The sequence below is a fragment of the Pantherophis guttatus genome, chromosome 2 (genome assembly GCF_059756535.1).
Source record: "Pantherophis guttatus breed Tessera chromosome 2, ASM5975653v1, whole genome shotgun sequence".
Taxonomy (NCBI): domain Eukaryota; kingdom Metazoa; phylum Chordata; class Lepidosauria; order Squamata; family Colubridae; genus Pantherophis; species Pantherophis guttatus.
This window is the reverse complement of record NC_142064.1, coordinates 168,258,832-168,284,069: the sequence shown is the minus strand read 5'-3', so window position 1 is coordinate 168,284,069 and position 25,238 is coordinate 168,258,832. Positions and strand designations below refer to the sequence as shown.

At 36.0% G+C, this 25,238-nt stretch overlaps 1 long non-coding RNA gene across 3 annotated transcripts; it reads right to left on the bottom strand.

Moving 5' to 3' along the window:
* Nucleotides 1–1,739: 1,739 nt before the first annotated feature.
* LOC148115415 (uncharacterized) lies at nt 1,740–24,217 on the bottom strand. Of its 3 annotated transcripts, none has more exons than XR_015732497.1 (5): nt 23,951–24,217; nt 23,276–23,331; nt 22,386–22,465; nt 3,501–3,623; nt 1,740–1,866 (listed from the first exon to the last, which is right to left on the bottom strand). It is a non-coding gene; the product is annotated as an uncharacterized LOC148115415 (long non-coding RNA). The 3 variants fall into 3 exon arrangements; XR_015732498.1 differs by having other exon boundaries at nt 24,098–24,217; XR_015732499.1 differs by lacking the exons at nt 22,386–22,465; nt 23,276–23,331 and adding an exon at nt 22,015–22,215.
* Nucleotides 24,218–25,238: the final 1,021 nt, after the last annotated feature.

Here is a 25,238-nt window from a genome sequence, read left to right as displayed (position 1 = left end):
AATAACCAGTGATGGCACCAACTGGCACTTATTTACAATCCATTAATAAGTCCTATTTACAAGCTTTCAAAGTAGCTGGCTAACAATTATGAAAAATATTGGACAACAATTTTGAAGAATATTGGATGAACCGCATAAAGTATGATCCTTCAAGTTTTTTTATTTTATCCAGTCTTCTAACGTAACAGATTCTTCTACATAACAAATATATTTTCCCACTCATGTTCCCCTATATATGACACACATGTAAGCTCTATTCAGAATGTCTCTTTTGTTTATTTATTTCCTGTTCCTTAAGGCTTCTAGGTAAAAAGAATCATTTTAGCCTCAATTCAGTGCAGCATTTAAATCAAAGCACATATTTTTGGTGTCAGTGCCTCAAAGATACAGAAATTATCATTCAGCCACAAGGTAAGATCATATTTGTAAATGCTGAATAATAGAATAAGTTTTCACATACTATTTAGAGCAAGACTCCTTGGTGAACTTTGAATGAGGAGTTTGTAAATGTTACGATGATTTGAAATTCAAATGAACACCAGTAAATCTGGAGCACATTCAAATGTTGCTCTAAATATTTGCTTCAGCTGTAGAAAGATTTTTTTTAAAAAAACTTGGTTAAAAGCCTCTAAATTGGCTCTCATCAGGGGGGGGGGAGTAAAAGGAAGTGAGTTTATCATATGAAAATGTTAAGCCAAAGGAACAGCTATAGTTGTGATTTCTAACTTTGAACTATTCTTTTCATAAGAAAAGAACTGGTTATTTTACAAGAAAAGAACTTTTGTCATTTTATTATTTACTATAATAAGCAAATTACTGTATTAAGCAATTGTTGTTTGTAATAAGCAAATGTCCATGTATGCTAAGGTCTATGCTGCAATGCTAAGACCATATTAAATATTATGAAAATCCCATGAATATGAATATTTGTATATTTATTTTCTTATGTCTTGAACCACATTTAAAGCAATGAGCAATATTCTATTCTTATACTGTATTTGCCTTCTCTTGAACTGCAGTTTAATTAAAATTTCATAGAATTACCTGTAAAAGAACAATGTATGTAATTTGCCACAGCAATTAGTTTATTTAAGTTTATTTGCACAGTGCCCTTTTTCCAATCCCGATGCTAATGTGCCAAAAGTAATCATAGTGCATTTGACTATAGCATTTTCTAGTGTACAAAGTTATCACCCCAGGAGCTAACAAATCTAAAATTTATACACTACCTTTTTACTTTGTGTATCTATGTGATATTTTAACAGTGCACTTAAATGGAACATAGTCTAGCAAATGATAGGATTATACCAGTGGTGAAATTCAATTTTTTTTACTACTGGTTCTGTGGGCCTGGCATGGTGTAGTTTGGTGGGCGTGGCAAGGGAAGGATACTGCAAAATCTCCATTCCCATCCCACTCCTGGGGGAAAGATATTGCAAAATCTCCATTCCCACCCCACTCTGGGGCCAGCCAGAGGTGGTATTTGTCGGTTCTCCGAACTACTCAAAATTTCCACTACCGGTTCTCCAGAACCTGTCAGAACCTGCTGGATTTCACCCCTGGATTATACATACAATAAGATTTCTTCTGTCCCCTTTTCAAAATGTTTCATGAATATGTGCACATTTTGGGAATGAAGAATAGCAAGAAACTGTAAACAAATTAAAGGAACTCAATGCTATAGAAAATAGCTCAAAGTATGAAACTGGACAAGAATCAAGAGACTAGGATTCCTGATGAACTCCTGATGAACTGTACTATGATCCAGTCTTCAGATTTCAATTACAGAAGTACAAACTGGGATGACATATTTGAATTCCTGAAGTCCAGGTTGCAGTTCAACATGTGATCTGGTAGTTTAGTACTCTGAAAATCAGAAGAAAAAAATACGGTGAGATATAGTGAGTGTTTTTGAAAAATCAGTTTATCTCTCTTTCTCTCAATCGAAAGAATGAAGGGCCTTTCATATAAATGTATTTTATACAACTGAATTCTTATTTGAATTTATTTATTGGTGGACAGCCATAATTTGTAAACCAACTATTGAGGGAGGGAAAGCAACACTTTCACTAAAGAATCAATTAGTCATTAGAGGCCAAAGATTGTACTATTATCATGGTTTAAATTGGTCAAACATTTGCTTCATTTTAAATTAAAAATAGATTTGTCAGTAATTTAGGTAGCAATTCAGCTATTTAAAGCAGTCTTATTATATTCATGGACCTAGAAATAAAGTTACACGCTTGCATGGTTCTAAGGAAGAACTATAACTACTCTCAGCTTTCTCACATTATACAGAATATGAGATATGGACTGTGAAATATAGTTTCCATATTTTAAGTATTTAGTGTCTTCCCTTCTTCATGACAAGTTATGAAAGTATCTCTATTCTTATAGGACATTTTGATTTGACATTTCTGAAAGAGTCATCAAGGGTACCACACAGGAAGTTCAAGAGAAATGACATGACCTCCAGATGTTGCTGTTCATTATAACATTCTGACCTTTGTTTGTCTTGGATGGAAAAGGCACCAAGTCCTACATCTGCAATATGTCAGTCATTAAAACTAGGATGGAAAGCTTTCAGACAAATAGCTTGAACCTAGTCAGGTAATCACCCCAGTTCCCTAAACAAACTTGTCATGAAGAAGGGAAGTAATTGTTAGTGAGTGCAGATTAGTTAAAACCCCTTGAACTCTGCAAGAGTTATTCCTTGTAGTTCCCTAATACATTGTGACACTGAAAATGCTCAAAAACTGAGTTGTACATCTTCCCTTTTCTCACTCAGACATGGAGACAGAAACACAAGTTAAATTTCCCAATTTCTACATGACTGCATCCATAGGACATTAAAAAAACTGTCATATATAAAGCACCCTGAGCTTGCTTTCTTACCCAAAGTCTCAAATACATATTTGGATGTGCTCCTATTCACACTTTATGGCAAATAAATTATAATGGTTGATTTGGAACCTTCCCCTATGCTTCTGGTTATCTAATAGCCTAACAAATAGCTCACAACATTTTACAAAGTAGAAAATCTCAGACCAAAGAACCCAAAAACTGATATTAAAACTCTTCCTAAACATCCCCAGTTGCTAAATAACATGAAAATAGAGCTTCTAATTAGCTATGAGCCCTAAATCTCCCCTGCTATTACATTTTTAAGGATCTAATGTTTTGTGTGATCCCCTGCCATTGCATTAATAGGCGAACCACAGCAAAGAGATCAAGGCCGAAGCTCCCACTTCTAACTCTGTAGTTAAATCTCCAAGAATGATGGTTTGCCATTACAATCAGAAGAACTTTGGTTATTAACTACTTAAAGTGAAACTGATATTTTAAGCCTAAAGCTTTTGGTGCGGGGTACGCTTAATCGTTTTTGAGAAAGTAAGGGTCATAGAATACAGAGCAAATATGCAAAGGCCAAGCCTAAGAGATTCTGTTTTTCCCAACCCCTAAGGAAAGCAATCTAGAATTGTTTTAATTTTTTTTTTTACCATGGTAACCCCTAAGTTGGCCCTCAGGCAGTCTATGCTGAAGATCAATGAGATCTATCAGGGAGAGATCAGAACTATTAAGCTTCTTTCTTCTCCTCCTCCTCCTTCTTCTCCAGGTTTGAACTGGAAATATAAAAGCAGTGTAAGTACATTAGGATGTCACACATGGGGAACAAATATAAAATCAAAGCTTGATGTGGAACATTGCAGTCTACAGATCGTATTTCATTAAGGTCGCCAATAGCTCTTTTTCCCCTTCCCACATATCCTGAAAGCAGATGGAATTCACAGCACCTCTGAGTATGTGTCTGAAGTCATATTCAAAAAGAATATTATTGAAGTACTAACTAATTATTAAAAGCATATTTATTGTGGTTGGACCTTAGAATAATACATGCCTACCTCTTGCATAGGTAATAATCTCTAGTAAATAGTGATTATTAACAACACATTTATCAAAGCTAGACAGTACCATAAAATTCATGTCACTTGCAGATTTTTTTTTTAAAAAAATTGATAAGTACCCTGTTTCCCCCAAAATAAGACATCCCCTAATAATAAGCCCAATCAGGCTTTTGAGCACATGGCAATAAGGCCAAGCACTTATTTCAGGGTTCAAAAAATATAAGACAGGCTCTTATTTTCAGGGAAACATGGTACATACCCATAGTTATTGAAGGCTCATAACTTTGCACACAATTCACTTTTTAAAGTGGATCATTAAATCTCCTGAAGTATCTACTTAATTCTTTCATAGATAGGTAAATCATAAGAATGACATACAGAAATATGCATTATATGAAGATCTATGGAAGTGGTGAGATGGCAAAATACAAGGTGTTGTGTAGTCTCACAGACTTTCACATGAGATGAATATTACCAGTTTACCCGGCTGTCAAATGTAATAAATGTGATTAATAATAATGCCGAGTTACTTCATTGGATTATAAATCTTGCCTTTCAAACAATTCCAGGGTATACTTCTGCATTGGTTCTATTAAAGACTATTGATAACAAAGAGCAGAAATAAATGCATATCTTTGCTATTCCAAATCCCCTTTTTAATAATAATTCATTTTCTTTGGTGAATTTTAGTAATTCACAAAGAATCTGCATGTCAGAGTCATTATCTTGTGTAGAAAGCATTGCAAAATTTGCATAAAGAAAAAAATAATAATCCTGTACGTAAAATGGTGTGATATCAAGTGGAAATAATTATTACTCAACTTTTAATGGTAGGTGAGACAAGTGTTTTCTTAGGGTTTCAAAACAACAACAGTGAAACACTGAATTTTATTTACCTAACCAAAGAAGTAAGTATTTGTTCTGCTTCCTAAACACAAGCCATCCCATGCCTTTGAGCACCACTAGAGGTTGCCATGTACTGCTGCTTACTATGTGACCAAGTCTGCAAATCCAGAAAGAAATAATTTTATAGCAGAGTTTTAAGAAATTGAGTGAGCATCTAATTTTTTTTTTCTCCATGTTGCAGTCGTACTTAAGACATAGGCATGCTGCCATGGCTCTGATATACAGAGCCAAGAGGTAAAATGTCATGTTTAGTTACTAATGGAGACCATGGACATATTACTCTCCTTGGCAGATCTGTAGATAATCTACATTTTAATTAACAAAATGAATTAGATCAGTTCAACACTGAATATTGAACAGTCCCATTGAGAATTTCATTTCCTGGCAATCAGATTACAAATGGTCAGTATGCAACATATTCTTGGACAGTGTTCATTATGCTAGGGTACATTTGGTGCTAATGGACATGGTTCATCCTCAGCATAATGCTCTTAAAGATGGAACTGAAGCATGGTATCTGTTCACTAAAAAAGTAATAACCTTTAGTTATGGCCAAAATATGGCTAATACATTGTCCAATTGTATGGTTCTAAGTTCTAAGCTACCCTGATGACTAATTTTTTTTTTTCATATTTGTTACTCCTATCTTTTCTCTACTTCCTAAGCATTGCTTTAATGCTATTTTAGTCCTATTGCAGAAATCCCTGAAGGTATTATTATCAACTTTCCTAAAGCTACAACTTTCTTTTTCTTCCTGGAAGTCAGGAAGGAAACTGTTAAAGAAGACTTTGGTAGAGATTGGGGGCAAAAGAAATATCAGGAAAAGGGAACGCAAGCTTAGTTTTAACCAGAACAACAAGAGAGCCATACGGTGATGTGCATACTAGCTCCACATCTTTCTTTCAGAATTTGGACAACACATATTTTTTTTGTTTCCCTAATAAAAAGGGAAAGCTTGACCTTTAGGGGAAAAAGAGAGAACTAAAATCTCCAGGATGGTATGTAGGGATAATCTTGAGAGAAGGGAGGAACAGCTGCAGCCTAGACAACAGTCTGATAAACAAAATCTGAGCTCAAAGGAGGGGTGAGAGTGGAGAAAGCATCTCAGAAGGGATCCTCCCTAGTTTTTTGGAGAGTAAAAGTAGGGGAGGGAGAGACACTTTTGACTTCCAAGACTCTATTCATTAAAGTAAGGTAAGGTTAGTAGTTACGGCTGGTATTTCTTGCCTGGATCATCTCAAAGAGCTGACTGGAGTCCTGCAGGTGAACCTTCTTGGCTATGACTCTCTTCTTCTGGAACAATTTTGCTACCTAAAGTCAAGATAGTTTTCTCCCTGTTCTTATTCAGAAAAGTAGCTAAAGCATCCCTTTTTTATACTGTAAACCTGAGTTAAAGAACTGGTGGTTATTCTGAAACCCATGATGTTGCTTGATGAGATGATGATTTCTTTTCTCTCTTTTTTAAATTATCATATTTGTGTGTGTGCGTGTGCGTGTGTGTTGTGTTTTAAAAAAACACAATGAAAAAATAGAAGAAAACAAATTCAAAAACTTGGATCTAATTTAAAATATGGCTTCTATTGAATTAAAGAGCAGACACCTCATTTCCAACAGTAAGGGAAATATGTGTCATTTTATAAATGCTAAAAATAAAGCAGAAATGAACTGAAATGGAAAACAGATGCACATCTTATGCCCAGACTATTGTGGAAGCATCCAGCCTCTTTTGCTAATTCTGCAAAATGCTGATGGAAATTTTATACAATATTGAAAAGTTTTTGCAGCAAACAAAAAACAAGGAAGGAGAGAAGGGGTTGAAAATGTGAGTGTGCTTTTAAATTATGTACTGAAAATTTGGAACAATTATGAATAATTAAGGACTGCATAAAGAAAAACCATGGGTTACGTAAAGAACAGTAAGCTTGCTCCAAACTTACAATTCATTTTCTCTGTATGACTAAATGAATATTTCTTTGTATGATCAAGTTTAAGGATTTATGTAAAAAAATTGCAATAGATGATATATCCCATGATACTACAATATGTTTCTTGTGTTTTTAATTCTTCCATATTTCTTTTTATATATATAAAGAAGAAAACATGTGAGAAATATTGAGTTTGGGAATCCAATATATGAAAGAGAATCTGGGTTTAGCTAAAATATAAAATCCAATTCTTGCTGCCTTTTGGATACATTGCTGAGATCCTGATGCCAGCATAAAGAGAATTTTGGAATCTGGAGGCTGATCATAGGAAGACAAGCAGAGCCATCAGTTTCTGACTATCTGGCTTTTGCATGAGTTCACCTATGAATATATTCCTTTATGTCTCTCCTTGGTATTAGGCAGATCTGCCATACTTTCATCTCTGCATCACATTTAAAATAAATGTCAATACTTTTAAATACCTTAAAATATGATTCTTTTAAAATGTATTTCTAAACATGCGGAGGTTTGGTTTTGAACTGGAATTTTGTTGGGATACTTAGAGAGTGTGAAAGTCAATTTTAATTCCATTGTCCAACGTTTCAATTTTAGTTCAGTTTGTAAAGCCAGAACAGTACATTCTTACAGGAATTTGCAAATATCCTTTTCCCCCCCCAACATTTTTTTTCCAGCATGTTGTCAGAGGGGCAGACCTCTCCAACTGCATTAAGCTACACAGCAGTGGGTTAGGGTTTGAGTTATGTCAGCTCATCATCTATTTAATAAACCATGATTAAATGAAACATGGCTTAGATCTATATATGAAACCAGTCAGGATCTCACATCTCCCAAATAACTGGATTTTTGGTAGTGCCTAAGAGGTAATCAGCTTAACGAACATGGAGCATACAGAAAATCCTTACAAGTGACCATTTTGAAGTTGTCATTGAGCCCTCAAAAGGTTTTATTCTGTTCTGAGGTTCTCATGGCTGTCCATCTCACATGAACACATTTTGAGTCCTTGGAAACCAGTCCACATTTGCAGAGTGTCCTGCAGTGACATGATTTATGACATTATCAGAAATAGTCTTCTTATTTCCAGTTTTCAGCAAAACTGCCCCATAGTAAGCAATGGGTTTGCTTAATAGCAGTAGCAATAGCACTCAGATTTATATACCACTTCACCTCTCTAATTGGTTTACAGAGTCAACATATTGCCCCCACCAATCTGGGTCCTCATATTACTGAAGAATGGAAGGCTGAGTCAACTATGAGCCTGGTGAGAATCGAACTACTGGCAGTCAGCAGAATTAGCCTGCAATACTGCATTCTAACCACTGCACCATGACAGCTTTCTTAATGACTGAAGTTTCACTTAACAACTATGATGATTGCTGGAAAACAGGTAATAAAATCAAGTCAGTGGTGTAATGATCTGCTTTACAACTGTCATGACTTACAACTTAATGGTAGGCTTATTGCGATCACAAAGTGAGAACTATCTGTATGTGCAAGTTTTTCCATGAGAGGCTGGTGACATCCCAGGGATTTATGCCTGGTTGTTTTGCCTATTTACTACCCTTCCAATCCAATGTCGAAAGTACTTCTTAAATGCTTTAGTTTAGGTGTCTTTTTCTTTGAAAAATGGTACTAGAGTCCAGTCTAGTTAATCCTTTTGTACTGCTTTATGGCACAAAGAGAAGGATGAAATATATGCACAAGTTTGTCACACATATTCATTGTTCCAGACTGTATACTATAGGATCTCCTATAGAGGTTTGGTCTAGAAGACTTCCAAAATCCTTCTAAATCTGTAATATCTGTAATTCTGTAATATTCAAGGAAATGAAACATATTGCATGGTAACACAGCTTAGAAGGCTGATCCTTTAGCTTCCAGCCTGAGAGTATCTAGCAGTTTATTTCTCTCTTCTCTCCCCGTACTTTTTTATATCTCAAGTTCTGAAAAAAATGCAAATAGAAGCTTTCCAGGATAAATAACTTTATCTTGACAAAACCCCTGGTGGCATCCTATGGCAATTCATTATTTTTCAATTAAATTTACCATTTGCTGGCAGCTGCCTTGTTTTAATTTTCTGCTGTTTGTTTACTGAACAAGGAAAAACATAACATAAACCCCTATAAAAGTCAGATTGAGTTAATTAAATGAGGTAGTGGGAAGCCCTAATTCAACCTCAAGAGTATGTTGATCAGTGGATCTTCTGAACAATGTCTCTTTCCCACAAATTTATTTTTCACATTTTCAGCAGTATAATTAGTTTGGAGTATTGCCCACTCTTCTTCCTGATACTGTGTTGTGTCTTTTATACATCATTTATCTACCAAATAGTATTGAGGTTGCACTCCTTTTTTTTTTTCTACTGATGCCTCTTGGGAAGAGAGAGAAGTTTTTGTGCTAAACCAACAGGGGAGGTGACAGGGTAGCCTGACTGTTTCAGGACTATTCTCCAGTTCATCTGATGTTTTTAAGCAGGCTGAGAAAAATCAGTTCTGCTTGAGCAGGTGAACAGAGATGTAGCAGAGATCCTTCTTAACGTAAGATGTCAAGGACAGAATATAGGATCACCTGTTCTTCACAAGTGATTGGATTTTATCACTCTGGTAGACCAGAATGCAATAAAACAATGCATCTCCTTTATGTGAAAGGTTCTTGATCGGTCCTTGTTCTCCACAGTTAGAAAAATAATTTGTTATTGACATGAAAATATCTGCTTAGGAAGTATCTGCTTAGGAACTTGAAGAGCTATGTACAGGTTTGCCTACGTATGTAGGCCATCACATCGTTGTGTTTTGCTATGTTTAAAAAATCTACTTTTTCCTTCAATGCATTTTTCTAATATATGCATTTCATGCGTTTTATACATACATACATACATACATACATACATACACACACACACACACACACATATATATTCAGTATATATATATACTGAATAATTTTGTGTGCATTTTTTCTAAAGATGGGGGAATTGTAACTCAGAAAATATTCTGAGATGGAAAATAATAAATACATGTTAGAATGGATTCTAATTTGAATCATGTCTTTTTCCTCTAAAAGAAGTTGACAATGTTTTTATAGCATCTATGGCTATTTATTTTCAGAATAGAACCAGGTGACTTTAACCTGATGGTTTCCAGGTTTTCCCATATTCCCAGGTTGTTTTTGGAATGTTCTTTTAAAAGCAATAAAATGAGACTTTGTAGGTTGGACATTAAAGTGAATCTAAACGAACTAAAGATTATAATTAAAGAAACAGAACTCTTAAATATGAATTGCTAATGCAAAATGAAGCAAAATATTTTAACATTGAACATATGGAAGGATATTTTTAAATAACAGATCCAGAAGTTCATTTTAAGAATGTCTGCCTCTATAGATAGACTGTGTTTAAAATATGTTATGAAAGAAGAACAAGTTTTACCTGAAAAGATTGAAACTAATCTGAAAGTGGATTTAAAAATGACAGAATAATATGGAAAAAGAAGCTGGACATACAATATACCTTTATATTGTATGTCCGCTGGTACTTTTATAATTAAAAGAAATATACAAAAAACAAACCACAAGAGTGATACGGATAATTTTCCTATATTGGATTTACAAAAGACACTTGTTAAAGCTTTGAAGAATTTTGTGAAAAGAGATCAAGAAAAAAAATGGAGAAAAATTCAAGTTCTAGGACATTATTTGAAGAGACTAAAGGTTAAGATAGTTAAAAATGAAAGGAAGGAATATAAAATTGGTTTATTTGATCAAGATTAAAATAAATATGTTTGTTTACCCTGAAGATGGCATAGGTATGTAGCCATATTTTATTGTAGCCTTTGTATGTTTTTTTTAAATTAGCTTTTAGGTTTATAAGTAAATGAATTTAATAATACTTCAGGCTCGCCACTTTCTAACTGTTGAAAGTGGGGTTGTAAAGATAAGGGGGGAATGTTATGTCTAGGCAGTATTCCTTTCCCATTGGAACAGAGAAGATGCCTGCAGCTGGATGAAGGTGGAGTTTGGAGTCACCAGATTGTTGGACTGAGGATTGATAGGAGAGTGTGACTTGGGGGAAAGTTTCATACTTTTGCTTTTATTGGGTGTAATTCCAGATCCTGTCCAGAGTCGGAATTACACCAAGCCCTTGCCAATTTAATGTGTACCTAATACATAGACTTTGAAAAAAAGATTGATACCTTGCACTCTATTTTTGGATACATGTTACTTGGAGGTTTGGCATTGTTGTTGTCTCTGGTAACCCTTAATGGACTTTTGAGAGGTCATATATTGTGCTTTAAGAGAAGGTGATAAGTTATTAAAATTGTGTATACTTTTTTGTGTTGAAGGGCTGTCATTTTTTTATATATGTCTTTATTATTTTTCTTTCCTTTCTATTTTCCTTTCAATTTTATTCTTTTCTGCACTTCATTTTTTCTTTTCTTTTTTGGTTTGTATCAGTTTTTATCTTTGTAAGGGTAATTGTTTATGAAACTACCTATTAAAAAAGAAAGCCGTATAATACCAGAGATGTTCACTATTGCTTCAGCAAACTTAAGCAATTTTCTAGTTAAACAGCTTTCTTTCATGGGATGACAAGCTAGATTGTGAGATCTGTACTTTAGGTCTAAAAGCCATAAAATAATATGTTGTAGTGGCATGGAAACAGCTTGTTTTGCTGAGGCGACACGCCCAAAGAATGCTGCTTCCTCCAGGAGACAGCAGAGAAGAATGAATGAATGGGGACTGCATGCACTGAATGAATATTAGTTAAGTCAAGCAGCCACAAAGAAAATGTCCTCTTTAAATTCTCCTTATTGACACTGTCAATAAGTCAAGCAGTACATGGCTACATACTGTAGATACAATGCAATACATGCATTGCATTCTAATGACATTTACTCTTTTCATTGTGTACTTTCACAGATCATACCTTGGGATGACAATTGGCTGTCATCTCAGTTTCTCAGTAGCTTATCAGATACAATCTCTTCTGAATTTTATACAGCAGCCTTAAAGCTGCGCGGGACTCAATAAATGAATAGAGGATAGAGTAACTGGCATTGATTTCTGGAATATAACTCGGTGCTGGCACAAAGGGCTATGGCATCAGTGTGGATGTAAAATATCTGACTCAGAAAACAGTCCATTCTTGTGATACTGTATTCACATAATCCTTATGTAGTAGACCTAGGTACTGTATAAGTTTACTTACAAAGTCGGCTGATTCAACTGGAAGGCAAACTAATATTTCATATGGCCAGATTTGCATTTAAACCAGACAATCAGCTGCTCTGCACACAGCAATTACATGTCAATGTGACATTCTCACAAGACACAGATTTCTTGGGAGATGACTTGGTTTAAACAATATGCCAGCTGTATGGAGAGCCATACGGATAACAATTAATATTATTTGTAAAGCATATGGCTGTTTTCGCAAGCAATTGGTTTAAAGTTAAGTGGCAATGTAAGAAAAGGAGGATCTATTTCCTGCTTCCTTCAGTCCATTGTTGGAGGGACTAAGGAAGGTGCCTACTTCTCTCTCCCTCTCTCTTTCTTTCTCTCTCTCCCTCCCTCCCTCTCCCTCCCTCTCTGTGTTTGTGTGTCTGTTCCTCTCTACATTATCCTACTTCCCCATTATTGGTGAGATATTATTAGTATTGTAGGTGTCTAGGTCTACAAAAATTTGGAGAATCCCAAAATTACAAGAAAGAATCTGAATTTTCTCCTCAAATATGGTAAGCCAATTCCGATAGATTGCTTTTAATACAATTGGAATGAGATAGATCCAGGAATCTCCACATTTTCCTTGGAACTCACAAAATTTGAAAACAAAAAACAAAACCTTTTCCAGAGAGAGAGGGAGGGAGGAAGTTAGGGAGAGAGGAGAGGAAGAGATTGTAGTAGCTAATTTACAATGTAAACTAAAACTTACATTGGGCAGATATGGTAGTTTTTTAAAAAAATCTCTTCTCTTTTATTTGTTTTTTAATCCTGCATTATTAATGCAGATCAAAAATTGAGTGAGGCAGAAATTGAGATGTGCTATTTAATGAGAAATACGAAAAGACTTTAAAACTGCCTGTATTTATGTGTGTTAGTTGCTGGCACAAACCAATTCTGGGAATATACCAAAACTAGTATATATTCAGATATTTCTCAAATTATTAGTGGTTAGCAGAAACATATTAGACTAAAAGGGAGAGATTTTAAAAGCTCAGTCACACTTCTTTGATGACAGTAATAAGCAAAGAAGCAACTCAATTTTTCTTTCTGTTCAAGTCACACTTCTTTCTCCAGCAGCTGCCAGAACATGACAGAGCTTCAGTAGCACACAAGTTGTCAAATGCTAGAAAGAGAACCCATTGGAAAAGTCAGGTTTCTGAAACAGATTCCTAACTTTCACTCCCTCTTTGGTGCAAAAGACAGAACAGATTTTGAATATATTCATTTGATTTAGATTAGACCTTTTATGGATCGCTTCTCCAGTTACATAAAACTAAAGATCTTAATATAAAAATCTAACATAGAAAAAGAGAAAGACTGATTACCACTCTGAAAGCTTCATCAAACCACAATTGAAAAACAATATTGTTCCATCTAAAAAATCAATAAATAAACAAAAGCAATAGCCCACAAATCCTTAGTTGTAAATCTTTGGCTTTTTTACTTGAAGAAATGTCCATTTAAGCGTGCTTCAAATATTATAGTATTCAAATATTATTACAACCCCCCAAAAAATCCCTGTAAGTTATACAGTACTTACTAGGTTGCTTACAGGCAGATATACACTGCAGAGGCCTTTATGTGTTCAGCACTATTTATGCATTAACTTTCACAGGGACTCAAATCCTGTGCTATCAGGATCCCCAGTGTACAAACAGCTGTGCATACCAAGGCAGTGCACATAACTGATGCTATACATTTGGAATCATGTCTATAGACATCGTAGGTATGACATTATGAGAGGGTCAACCCTTCTTATCTAAATTGCACTAATTCTGTTAGTGTCTGAACTAAGAGTTCACCAGTATACGAGCAGGACTGGGCTGCCAAAATATGTAGATTCTCACAAAAAAGATAAAGAAAACCCTACCATTTGCAAACCCTACCATTGTGGGAAAAAATCTCTGTGATGAAATTCTGCAATTGAACTCTGCATTGAAAAAGGGAGGGGGGAAAAGGCTTTGATAACTGAATTCAAAGTGTAGGAGGAAAGTGAGGCGGTACAGTTAAAAATGAACAATGAAAGGAGATATCAGACATGGCTCCGCATTTGACATTTTTATGAAGATTGTAGTTCATCTCTTTCTAAGCGGATGCCCAAGAATTTAGACAGATCTTTTTTTTGGTATTGCAAAAACATGAAGAACTTTACAAGGAAATAGTTGGCTTGCTATGCAATCTGCTGACCAAGTGGATAAGAACTCATATAGAGGAAAGGAAAGCCAAGGAAGTTGCATCCTGATCTTAAAAAATGTACTATACAGATATAGTCCTTCAACTAAGAATACTTTGCATAGTGGAAAGCAAAAATGACAGATGTTATATTGAGGAGGTGAACAGGCTTAGTTCAGGAAAGTTAATAAAAAAATACATAATGCAATACATAAAACTGATTTTATGAAAGATAAACTATTTTTGCTTTGATTAATATATACATTGAGCAGAGCAAACCTCTTTACTCTGTCTTCATTGACCTGACAAAGGCATTTGATGCACTAAACAATGAGGTTCTCTGGATCACTCTGAGATGTTATGGCTGCCTGAGGAAATTCATGTGAAGTTGATGCAGCTGCTCCACAATGAAATGACAGGACAGGTTCTTTATTATGGTGATAGATCAGCTGCATTTGCCATTTCTAATGGGGTGAAACAGGGTAGTGTACTAGCCCTGTCCAGTTTAATCTGTTCTTCATTTGCATGTTGTCACATGCTGTCCAAGATCTGAAGTGTACATCAGACACCAATTGACTGGGTCTCTCTTTGAGCTTTGCTGCTTGGATGAGATGCCTCCATAATCCTTCAAAAAAACCAACCAAACACAACCTCTTGATGATGATTGTGTGTGTGTGGCACACAAAGACAGTGATCTACAGTTGATACTAAACTGCTATGCTTTTTGGCTTGACTATCAGCCTTTACCAGCCTGTATCAAATACCCTTAGAATCAAAAATCACTGTTGATGATACTCAGCTGGCAAATATAAACAGCTTCAAATACTTGGGAAGCATCATTTCAAGTGATAGTTCTATGGACAAAGAAATTTACACCATAGTCAGCTTGGCTAGCTGCGTACTAGAGGGCACAATTAACATGATGTTGGTATGTCCACAAATCTGAAAGTGTGCAGAGCTGTGGTTATCCCTTCTCTCTTATATGGATGTGAGTCCTGGACTCTGTACTGACAATGCATCAAACATCTGGAGAAATTTCACAGGCATGCTCTGCACTCCATCCTTGGCATTCATTGGCAAGGCCATGTCCTCAACCTGGAAATTTGGATCATGTGGAGTCCACTAGCATTGAGTGTCCGATTATTACATGTCATCAGAATGGGTGACCACTGTATGCCTTCCCAGTTCTCTGTGGTGAACTGGAGACTGGAGAGAGACCTCGAGGTCTTCCATGCAGCACAACAAAGAAGCTGTGAAGGAAGCCCTATGACATCAAGCCAAGGGAACCAGAAACTGTAGCTGCTGACAGAACCCACTGCTGAGCCCTGTGCTAGGAAGCCTACACAAGCTTTGAAGACAGGCACTGCCAAAAACCGATGGAAAATTGTGAGTGGCGTCACAGAATAGCACCCACGGTTTTTGTAACAAGGACTTCCAGTGCTCTCATTGTGCTAAATGCTATGATTCCAGACTAGGACTGCAGAGCCATCTCCATGTTCACAGATGAACTGTACAACAGCAGGTCTTCTTTGAACCTGAAGGACTACCTAATAATAATATAAATAGTAACTTTCTCTCCCGTCCCCTGTAAACCGTACTCTGCTGTTTCATTATGATGGAGGGTTATTTACAGAATAGTTCAGCAAAGAGTAGCCAGTAGAGTTACCCAAGTCATCATCCCAGTGCCCATCTAAGATCCTTATATTGGAAAAGCGGCAATATAGCAAGATGATCCAAGGCAAAGGCTTTATTTTATATTGTGCAAGAGGAGGCAATGCTAAACCACTTCTATATTTTACCAAGCAAATTGCCTCAATAGAGGGGGGGGAAGTGATTGATGACATAATGCTATATGATGAGCACTTCAGGTTGGATGGCAATTAACATGCTACTGACGAAGAGCTGAGACTCTTTCAAAGTACAGATAGATAGTGTTTCTGATATGCTTAGATTAAAGCCTTCCAGATGTCTATTTGCTGATATTGCCATTTGAAGTGGAAAGACGGAATTAAAGTGGGAACATGGAATGTAAGATGCATGAACTTGAGAAAACTCAGCACAGTGAAAGATGACATGAATCCACTATATATTAACATCTTTGGCATCATCATCAGACGGAAATGGATTGGAATTAGACTCTTGCAGTCAGAACATCATACTGTTTATTACTCAGGACATCTGAATAATGAAGGAGGGAGGGAAGGAGGGAAGGAGACAAGGAAGGAAGGAAGGAAGGAAGGACAGCATTGCCCCCATAGTCAGGAAGCATATAGCAAAGACAGTACTTGGGCACAAGGCAGTCAATGACTGAACTATATCTATTCAACTTCATAGGCAAGCCTTTAATATAATACAACATCAATCCAAATTTATGCTTCAACTGCTGATGCAAATAAGAGGAGGTTATTGAGTTTTATGGTCAAGTTCAATTTAAATCAACAGAACATGCAAGCAAGATCAATCAGTTGAGGGCATCTGCATGAATGATTACTGGTTTCAGAATTGTCAGCTTCAAAAGAGTCCTACTCCTTTTTACAGACATGCAAGTGGACATCACACACATTGAAAAGGGACAGGGCTGTGATCACCCAGTCACACTTACTATGGAAGTCAGTATACTTTTGTGTTAGTCAACAGGTCGATTGAGAAGCTCATTCTCCTAAGATTTTGCTTTTTGTTGAGTTTTGTATCCAGCTTGTTTCTTTTAGATTCATTTTTTATTTCGAATTCTAAATATATAGATTAAGGTTTTGAATACGTAGTTTTTATTATCTCATTTTGCAGAAATTCGTCTGCAATCTTAATCCAGGCCTGTATTTAATTTCCTCCCCCCCCCCATACACATACACATTTATCCCAAATATAATATTGCACTGGACCATCAAATTCCTTACACTACTAGCTCTAAAGTCCAGTCCTGGTTACGCTTTATCACTTTGAGATCCTCAATGAATAAAGGACTGAATCTGAGCAAAAACTTCTATTTAGTGCTTTGATTTGTATCTGTAAAAGCCTGAAGAAGAATAGTATTACACTGCTCATGATTTAGTAGGAGGATCAAAGGAACATGGTATGACATATTCCTTAAAAGTTTCTGGAACTTGTTAGTTTTATCCCATTGCTTATCCAGCACCTGCCTCCATATAGAAATCCGTATCACTATGGTCAGAATATGGATCTGATATTGGTGAAAAACATATGCAAAGTATAAGAGTATAGTATCTGGAGTTACAAAATTGAAGCTCTGGAAACCTAGAATAAATAAAACTAGATCAGTGAAACAGCCATACAACAGATAGGATATCTTAACAATTATACTATATTGCATATGCATTGTAAGAGGAGAGCTACATTAATCAACGCTGACAAAAAAAATCAGGACGACTCTGGTAGCACCTTTCTCAGTTAATGCATGTTATTAAGTTCAGATTACAACAAATTGCAATATTTATCAATTAACAATTGTAATGCGTTAAAACCCATTGTGCTTGTTGAGATCTTCTGAGATTGCCTGAAATCCTTTGATATATGTGAGCTCAACATTTTCTCACTTGATGATGTTGTTCAAGTCCCACTTTTCCACAATACTCACTTCGGGGGGGGTGTGTATATCCTGGGAAATGTTCTGATATTATTTTGTTCTTATTTTGGATCCTGATGTTAATTTTGTGCCCATTAATTGTAAAATTTGTCCTGTTCATCCTCCGTAGAATATAGAGAGGCACTGCTAGCAGACAATGACATATGTCATGTTAGAGGAAAAGCATGTGAAGGCACCTCTAATCTAGTATTTAAACTCATTGGGAATATTGGTGTATATATGTGGACAAATGTAGACACCAAGGTTTGTTACAGGGACTTACTCGTATGTTGGGATCATGTCCTGTTTCAGGTTATTTGTGGAATCTGCTCCAGACTGGATGGATGGCTGTATGCAAGTATGGGCCTATCACCTAGTTCCTAAGAAAAGACACTGTCATTGTCCAGAATGGGTTGTAGCTTATTAATAATTTGTTTGAGTGGATTGAGCAGTGAATGGTAGGTAAATGGTTTACCATTGTTCTGTTTCTGTGGTTTGTCATTTAATAGTTCTATTGACTTGTCTATTGATCTCATTGGGTGGATAATTCATTTCCTGAATGCCTGATTTAATTCTGTCAGTTGAGCATCTCTGTCAAGTGGATCAGAAGAAATGTGGTTGTAGCATAGAGTTTGGTTATGGGTGATTGATTTGATAATGCATTCTGAGCGGACACTGGAAGCATGTCGGTATGCATTGCAATCTGTAAATTTCCTGTATAATATGGCATTTACGTATCCATTATGTTGTTTTAAAGTGATATCAAGGAAGTGGACTTGTTCTGTAGATAGATTTAAGCTAAGGATGATGGTAGGGTAGACGTTGTTGATATCATGTAGAATTTGATGAGAGATTCATTTCTGTATTATTTGATGAGAATTTGGAATTTGATGAGCGATTCCTTTCTGTCTTATTCTCTGATAAAATGTCATGAATGACATTTCCAGCTGATTAAAATGTCATGAATGAATCTCAAGTAACAGATTTGGGGAATGAAACTTAAGAAAGCATTGTCCTAAGTCAACTGTGAAGAGGTTAGCACATTGAGGAGCCATGCATGTGGCTCTGCCACTGTTGTCCCTTTTGTAGAGAAAGATGATATCTCTTTTATAAGAAAAATGATCTTTCAACTTAGAAAAGCCTACAGTGAAAACTTCAAGCTTGTGAGCTCCATGGACACATATAAGAAGACTGCTTGTTACTACAATTTATTTATTTATTTATTTATTTATTTATTTATTTATTTATTTAGATTTGATTTTGATTTTGATTTTGATTTTGATTTTGATTTTGATTTTATTATATTTTTATACCGCCCTTCTCCCGAAGGACTTAGGGTGGTGAACAGCCATAGTAAAACAATATACAAGACAAATTTAAAAATCATATTAAAATAATTCAATTTTGGCCGAATTTAAAATTCCCATTCTAAAACCCTTATAAAACCATATTAAAAACCCATATTTAAAACCCGATTAAAATTATTGTTCCATCAGACTGGCTTGCTGGAATAGCAGGGTCTTCAGCGCACGACGGAAGGCACGGAGGTTGGGGATCCTTCGTATATCCGGGGGCAATTCGTTCCACAGGGCAGGAGCCCCCACAGAGAAGGCTCTCCCCCTGGGAGTCGCCAGTCGACATTGTTTGGCCGACGGCACTCCGAGGAGGCCCTCTCTGTGGAAGCGTATCGGTCGGTGGGAGGCAGTCAGTGGCAGCAGGCGGTCCTATAAATTTATTTATTTATTTATTTATTTATTTATTTATTTATTTATTTATTTATTTCTTGGTTCAATTTATATGCCGCCCCTTCTCCGGAGACTCAGGGTGGCTTACAATGCATTAAGCAATAGCCTTCATACTTTTGTATATACCTGCTTAGTAGGGCTTTCGCCCCCTCCCCCCCCCAGCAATGTTCTTTTTTATTCAAAGTCAGCTTATTGCCTCCACAATCTGGGTCCTCAATTTATCATGAGAGAACCAATATCTCTGTTCTTCCAATATAATTTATTAAAATATTTTGTTGTGTAACTTGGTTCACATATTTCACTTAATTATTGCACTTAATTCACTTCCATTGAGGACCTGTATACTGCACAAGTCAAAAACAGGGCTGTGAAAGTATTTATAGACCCCTCACATCCTGGACATAAACTGTTTCAACTCCTACCCTCAAAACGATGCTATAGAGCACAAAAAAACAACAGTTTTTTTCCCAACACCATCACTCTGCTAAACAAATAATTCCCTCAACACTGTCAAATTATTTACTAAGTCTGCACTACTATTAATCTTCTCATTATTCCTATCACCCATCTCCTCCCACTTATGACTGTATGACTGTAACTTTGTTGCTGGTATCCTCACGATTTATATTGACTGTTTCCTAATATGATTCGATTGCTTATTTGTACCCTATGACTATCATTAAGTGTGGTACCTTATGATTCTTGACAAATGTACACTGAGAGCATATGCACCAAGACAAATTCCTTGTGTGTCCAATCACACTTGGCCAATATAGAATTCTATTCTATTCTATTCTATTCTATTCTATTCTATTCTATTCTATTCTATTCTATTCTGTTCTGTTCTGTTCTGTTCTGTTCTGTTCTGTTCTGTTCTGTTCTGTTCTAATTTCCCAGCATATTTGCTCCAGAGAAATTCTCTCTTTATGTCATCATTATTATCCAATTTCTATGATTGGTTGCTGTTGTTACTGCTGCTGTTGCTTAGTATTATGCTATGTGGGCTGGCACTGAAAACTGTCACCTGATAGGCCTACACTTCGTCTACGACTGGTCATCCATGAAAGCATATCAAGTTTGCTTTGCCAAAGGAAACTGGAAGAGAGAGGTTGCACAAACTTTCCATTCTGCTAGGAGACTTGTCTTGGCTTGCCAAATTTATTGGACTTTGTGACAGACAAAACAACCTAATCCCACTACTTTGGATGCATCAGCAGGTACTGTGATTCCCTGCTTGCTTTCCACAAGCTCAGATGTTTCTTCCAATGTATACAGATGGCAGTTGGGATTTGAACTGCCAGTTTAAAATGGTTTCAAATATCCACTGCCTGGATCCTTTGTAGGAATTCTTCCTGCTGCTGGACTTAGAGTGCTTGGTATTGGCAAGAGCATTATCATTAACAAATTGGTGAAACATCATCACTGCAAACTTTTCCATTCTTGCCATTGATGGATGAGCCATGAGGCTTCTCTGTCCTTCTTCTGGAACTACATTTGCTCTGCTGGGAATAGATTGTGACCACTAGCCCTGCAGCTGCCCTCCTGTTCATCCTTGCTTTCCCCAAAACATTGTAGCCTTCTGAACAATTAATACAATTTGATTTTCAAATCAAAGTGTCAGAGGTACATGAAACTGGTGCCTCCAGTTCTGTTTTCTCTCTCCTTAAAAACAGTAGCCCCACACATTGTCAGTAATGCTAGACAGAGACAAAGTATGAGGCAACTATAAAGCCCCACCCCAAATGGTGTATACTAACAGATAAACATAGATCTACTGTAAATGGATAGCAAAATAAATAAAGTTTACAATTATTAGAAGTAGAAGTGGAAGTGGAAGTGGAGTTGGAGTTAGTTAGAGTGAGTTAGAGTTAAAATTAGAGATAGTGTTAAAGTTAGAATTAGAATTTTTTATTGGCCAAGTGTGATTGGACACACCAGAAATTTGTCAAATAGAAATCAATAGAATATATAATAAATGACTGAGCAAGGGAGTACAATGAAAACTATGAAAACTAACAAACAAAAACAAAAGATAAAGTGGGAGAGAAAAAGAGAGAAAAGGAAAAGGAAAGGATTGGAGTAAGAAAGGAAAAGAAAAGTGGATAAAGAATGCTTGGCAAGAAAGTGAATGAGGATGATAAACTAGCAGGTGTTAGCAATTTGGAAGAGAGTATCTTCTTAAAGGGAGATTCGAGGTTACAATGAGTTTTACGGCAATGATTATACACACCACACCACACCACACACACACCCCCACACACACACAAATACAGACAAATACATGCACAAGCAAAAACACAACCAGTCACCATTTTCTAAATCAAGTTCTGAATTCATATTAACTTGGAGTACTTTAAATTGTTTAAAATCTGCTGGGTGGGTAGGTTCCCAAGTTATATTCTAATTTCTGTTTTAGCCTGTTCTTTGAAAAGTATCTATTGCAAAAATAAATGAATAAATTCATAACATAATGAATACATTCATTATAAATCTTTTGATGGGGTTTCTGCTATAGTTAATAGTGGCACACTCCTGGCACTCACCTGCAAGCAATGGTAAAAATTAGCAGGAATTAAGATAAACTGTTCAATGGCTTCCCTTGATCTTATTGTTACTCATCTTCATCTGGTGCTTTGCATGCAGATATATTTCAATAGTGCCTATTGAAGAAGTCTTTCAAGTAGAACAGAAAAACAGCATTTGGCTCTAAACAGAGTTAAGTCTCGCTCAATTAACTGATTAACCTAAAGGGAATTGGAAATGAAGGCAATCTTTCAACTTCCTTGGCATTTTTTCTATAAATATTCCATGCACATTTAATAAGACAGATTTATGCATTATTTAAGCCTGATAGCTAGAAAACAAAACTGTCTATAGCAAGTCAGTTACAAACAGGCATCTATAGTGCACTCACTCATTCTACTGTCTTCTTTGACAATCTGATGAGCAAGGAAGGAGTTATGTTGATTGTATACTAATGTTTCAAAAGGAGATCTATTGGATAAGAAATGGCATAGTAAATAAGGCTTGTGTTTTCCTTCCAGAAAGACCTTATAAACAGACTAAATGTAGTGAAATTTAAAAGAAACATTTTATTCTAGTACTTCTTTGACCAATTTTAGGTTGAAATCAGAATTGCTTCTCTTTCTTGGCCAAACCAAACATTACATGCAGATGCATGTACCATCATCCATATATTAATTCAAAAAGCTTCTTTTAGCCAATCAAAATATGATTGGAGAAGTGAGGGATAGGGGTCATTCTTAAACTTTCCATGACAATAATAAACTAATAAGCATATGCAAGTCCAACAGATAACTACAGTCCAATTTGCTTCTTAATTCAGAAAGTGTTAATTAAGGCTTAAAAATAGAGATCATAAAACATTCTCCCTCTTTCCTATTTGTGATTTTCTAGGAATCTAAAAAAAAACCCCTATCAGTCTGACTTTATGTAAATAAAATCATAGAAGGACATGATTTCTGGTGTGAGAGAATGGTGATGATGATTGTATCTGAGACTGCTTTATAGCCTTCATTTGAGTTTCTAAAGATGACTGTATTCCTGGAGTTCGTGGATTCACCTTGAATTAAGATGGTGTTTCATGCTATATCATTCAGGAAAGAAGAGTGCTCTTTTGCAAAACAACCGATTTCGTTATGCCATAGGTTTTGACATTCTACTACATTTAAGCACTTTTCCCTTTCATAGAAAGGCTTCTTTTAGTTGAAGCTGATGAATATACCATATGCTGTAATACACACACACACACATCCCTCCTCTTCTCTCTCTGAAAAAACATACCTTTTTCCTCCAAAATGCTGATGCTCCATACCATTCTCATTATTTTCCATCATGCCCTCCAATTCAGTCAGTTGCCAATGAAAGAAATTTAAAGATAGAATAGTGGTCAGATTGAAATATCTGGAGCGGATTTTTTTTAAAAAAATAACCTAACCCATTTTTTTTTAAAAAAACTTATTGTTTTATTAGCTTTTATCCCAATCATCTTTACAATGTTATATGTTTCTGCAGCAAACATATGATTCTCATGTTCCCCATCCAATGAAATATTGTAGATAGGTCTTGCACATTGGAAAATAGCCAGAATGCATTTTGGGTCCAGGCTGACCACTAACTAAAACAAATTGTAAAATAATCTCAACCATCATAAACCCATATCCAATAATGCAGTTTGAATTTGTCTCTGTCATGTGCATCAATGAAATCATTGCCCCAAAGAGCATGTTCAAAATAATGCTGCTCTACATCAGCTGGAGCTATCTGGAGGTGCGGCACCAAGGCTAGTCAAGTTGGGAACTGGGATATTTTTTCTTCCTCTGGATAATCTGTTTTTGCCTAAGATTGTTTCATTCATTTTACATCATCTTTCTGGCTTCCTTTTTAACTTGAGTAGAAGTAAGGAAGTTCCCTTTCAGTTAGTTAAGATAGGACCGAACAATGTAAATAGGGGAATACCTTAGAACGAATAAGGTTGAATGTAATTCATCCTTCTTCTATGAAAACTGTTTGACTGTGTGACTGCAAAGCAGGGGTAGATTGTATTTTCTTTAAGCAGGAAAGTCTGATGTGAAATTCTGCCTTGGGCCTAGCGGCCAAAGATACCTTAGTTTCTGCTCTGAATAAATGATTTGGGCTAGGTAGCTTGGAGATGCTTCACTTCAATAAGCCCTATTTTGTCATTCAAGTGATATTTTCATGAAAGGAAGAAGACTGGGTTAACCAACCACTGCATTCTTACTCATCCTTTAGGATGTAAGCAACAATGTATGCATTATGATATCATAATTCAGATGCTTGTGAATTAATGCTTGTGTGTGATGTTATGTCACAAGACAAAAGAACAGAGCATTGTGTGACAGTGATGCACATTTCAGCATTTTGATGCAATTGTGGTTATGAACAGAAGCCTATCCCTGTCATTTTAAGTGTTGGATCGGGAGGAGGGATTTAAACAGGGACTTAAACAGAGAAGATTTTGAGGTATTTGATATCTACCAAATAATAATAATAATAATAATAATAATAATAATAATAATAATAATAATAATAATAATAATAATAATAATAATAATAATAAAGATGAGACAGTCGACCACCTGATCAGTGGGTGCAGCAAAATTTCACAAACTGACTACCTACAACGCCATGACCGTGTTGCTAAAATCATTCACTGGAAATTGTGCCAGAAGTTTGGATTTGAGTACAGCAAAAACCACTGGGAACATCAGGTTGAGAAAGTTTTAGAGAATGAGAAACTCAAGATCTTGTGGGACTTTAGGATTCAGACTGACAGGCACTTGGTCCACAACACACCTGACATAACAATAGTTGAAAAGAAAAAAGTATGGTTCATTGACATTGCAATACCTGGTGATGCACGGATTGAAGATAAGCAGCAAGAAAAAATCACAAAGTACCGGGACTTACAAATTGAAGTTGAGCGACTGTGGAAAAAGAAATCGTGTGTTGTCCCGATTGTAATTGGAGCCCTCGGAGCAATACCCAAAGGGCTACCCCGCTATTTAGAAATTCTAAATTTGCCGGACTTGAACATTTTGACTCTACAAAAAACCACCTTACTCGGAACAGCTTACATCCTCCGACGATACTTTAACAATTCCTAGGTCCCTGGTTAGGACTCGAGCTGCTGAGCTATTAACCAGCCTCAAAGGCTGTGAATCTCACTAAAGATTAACCAATAAATCATCATCATCATCATCATCATCATCATCATCATCATCAT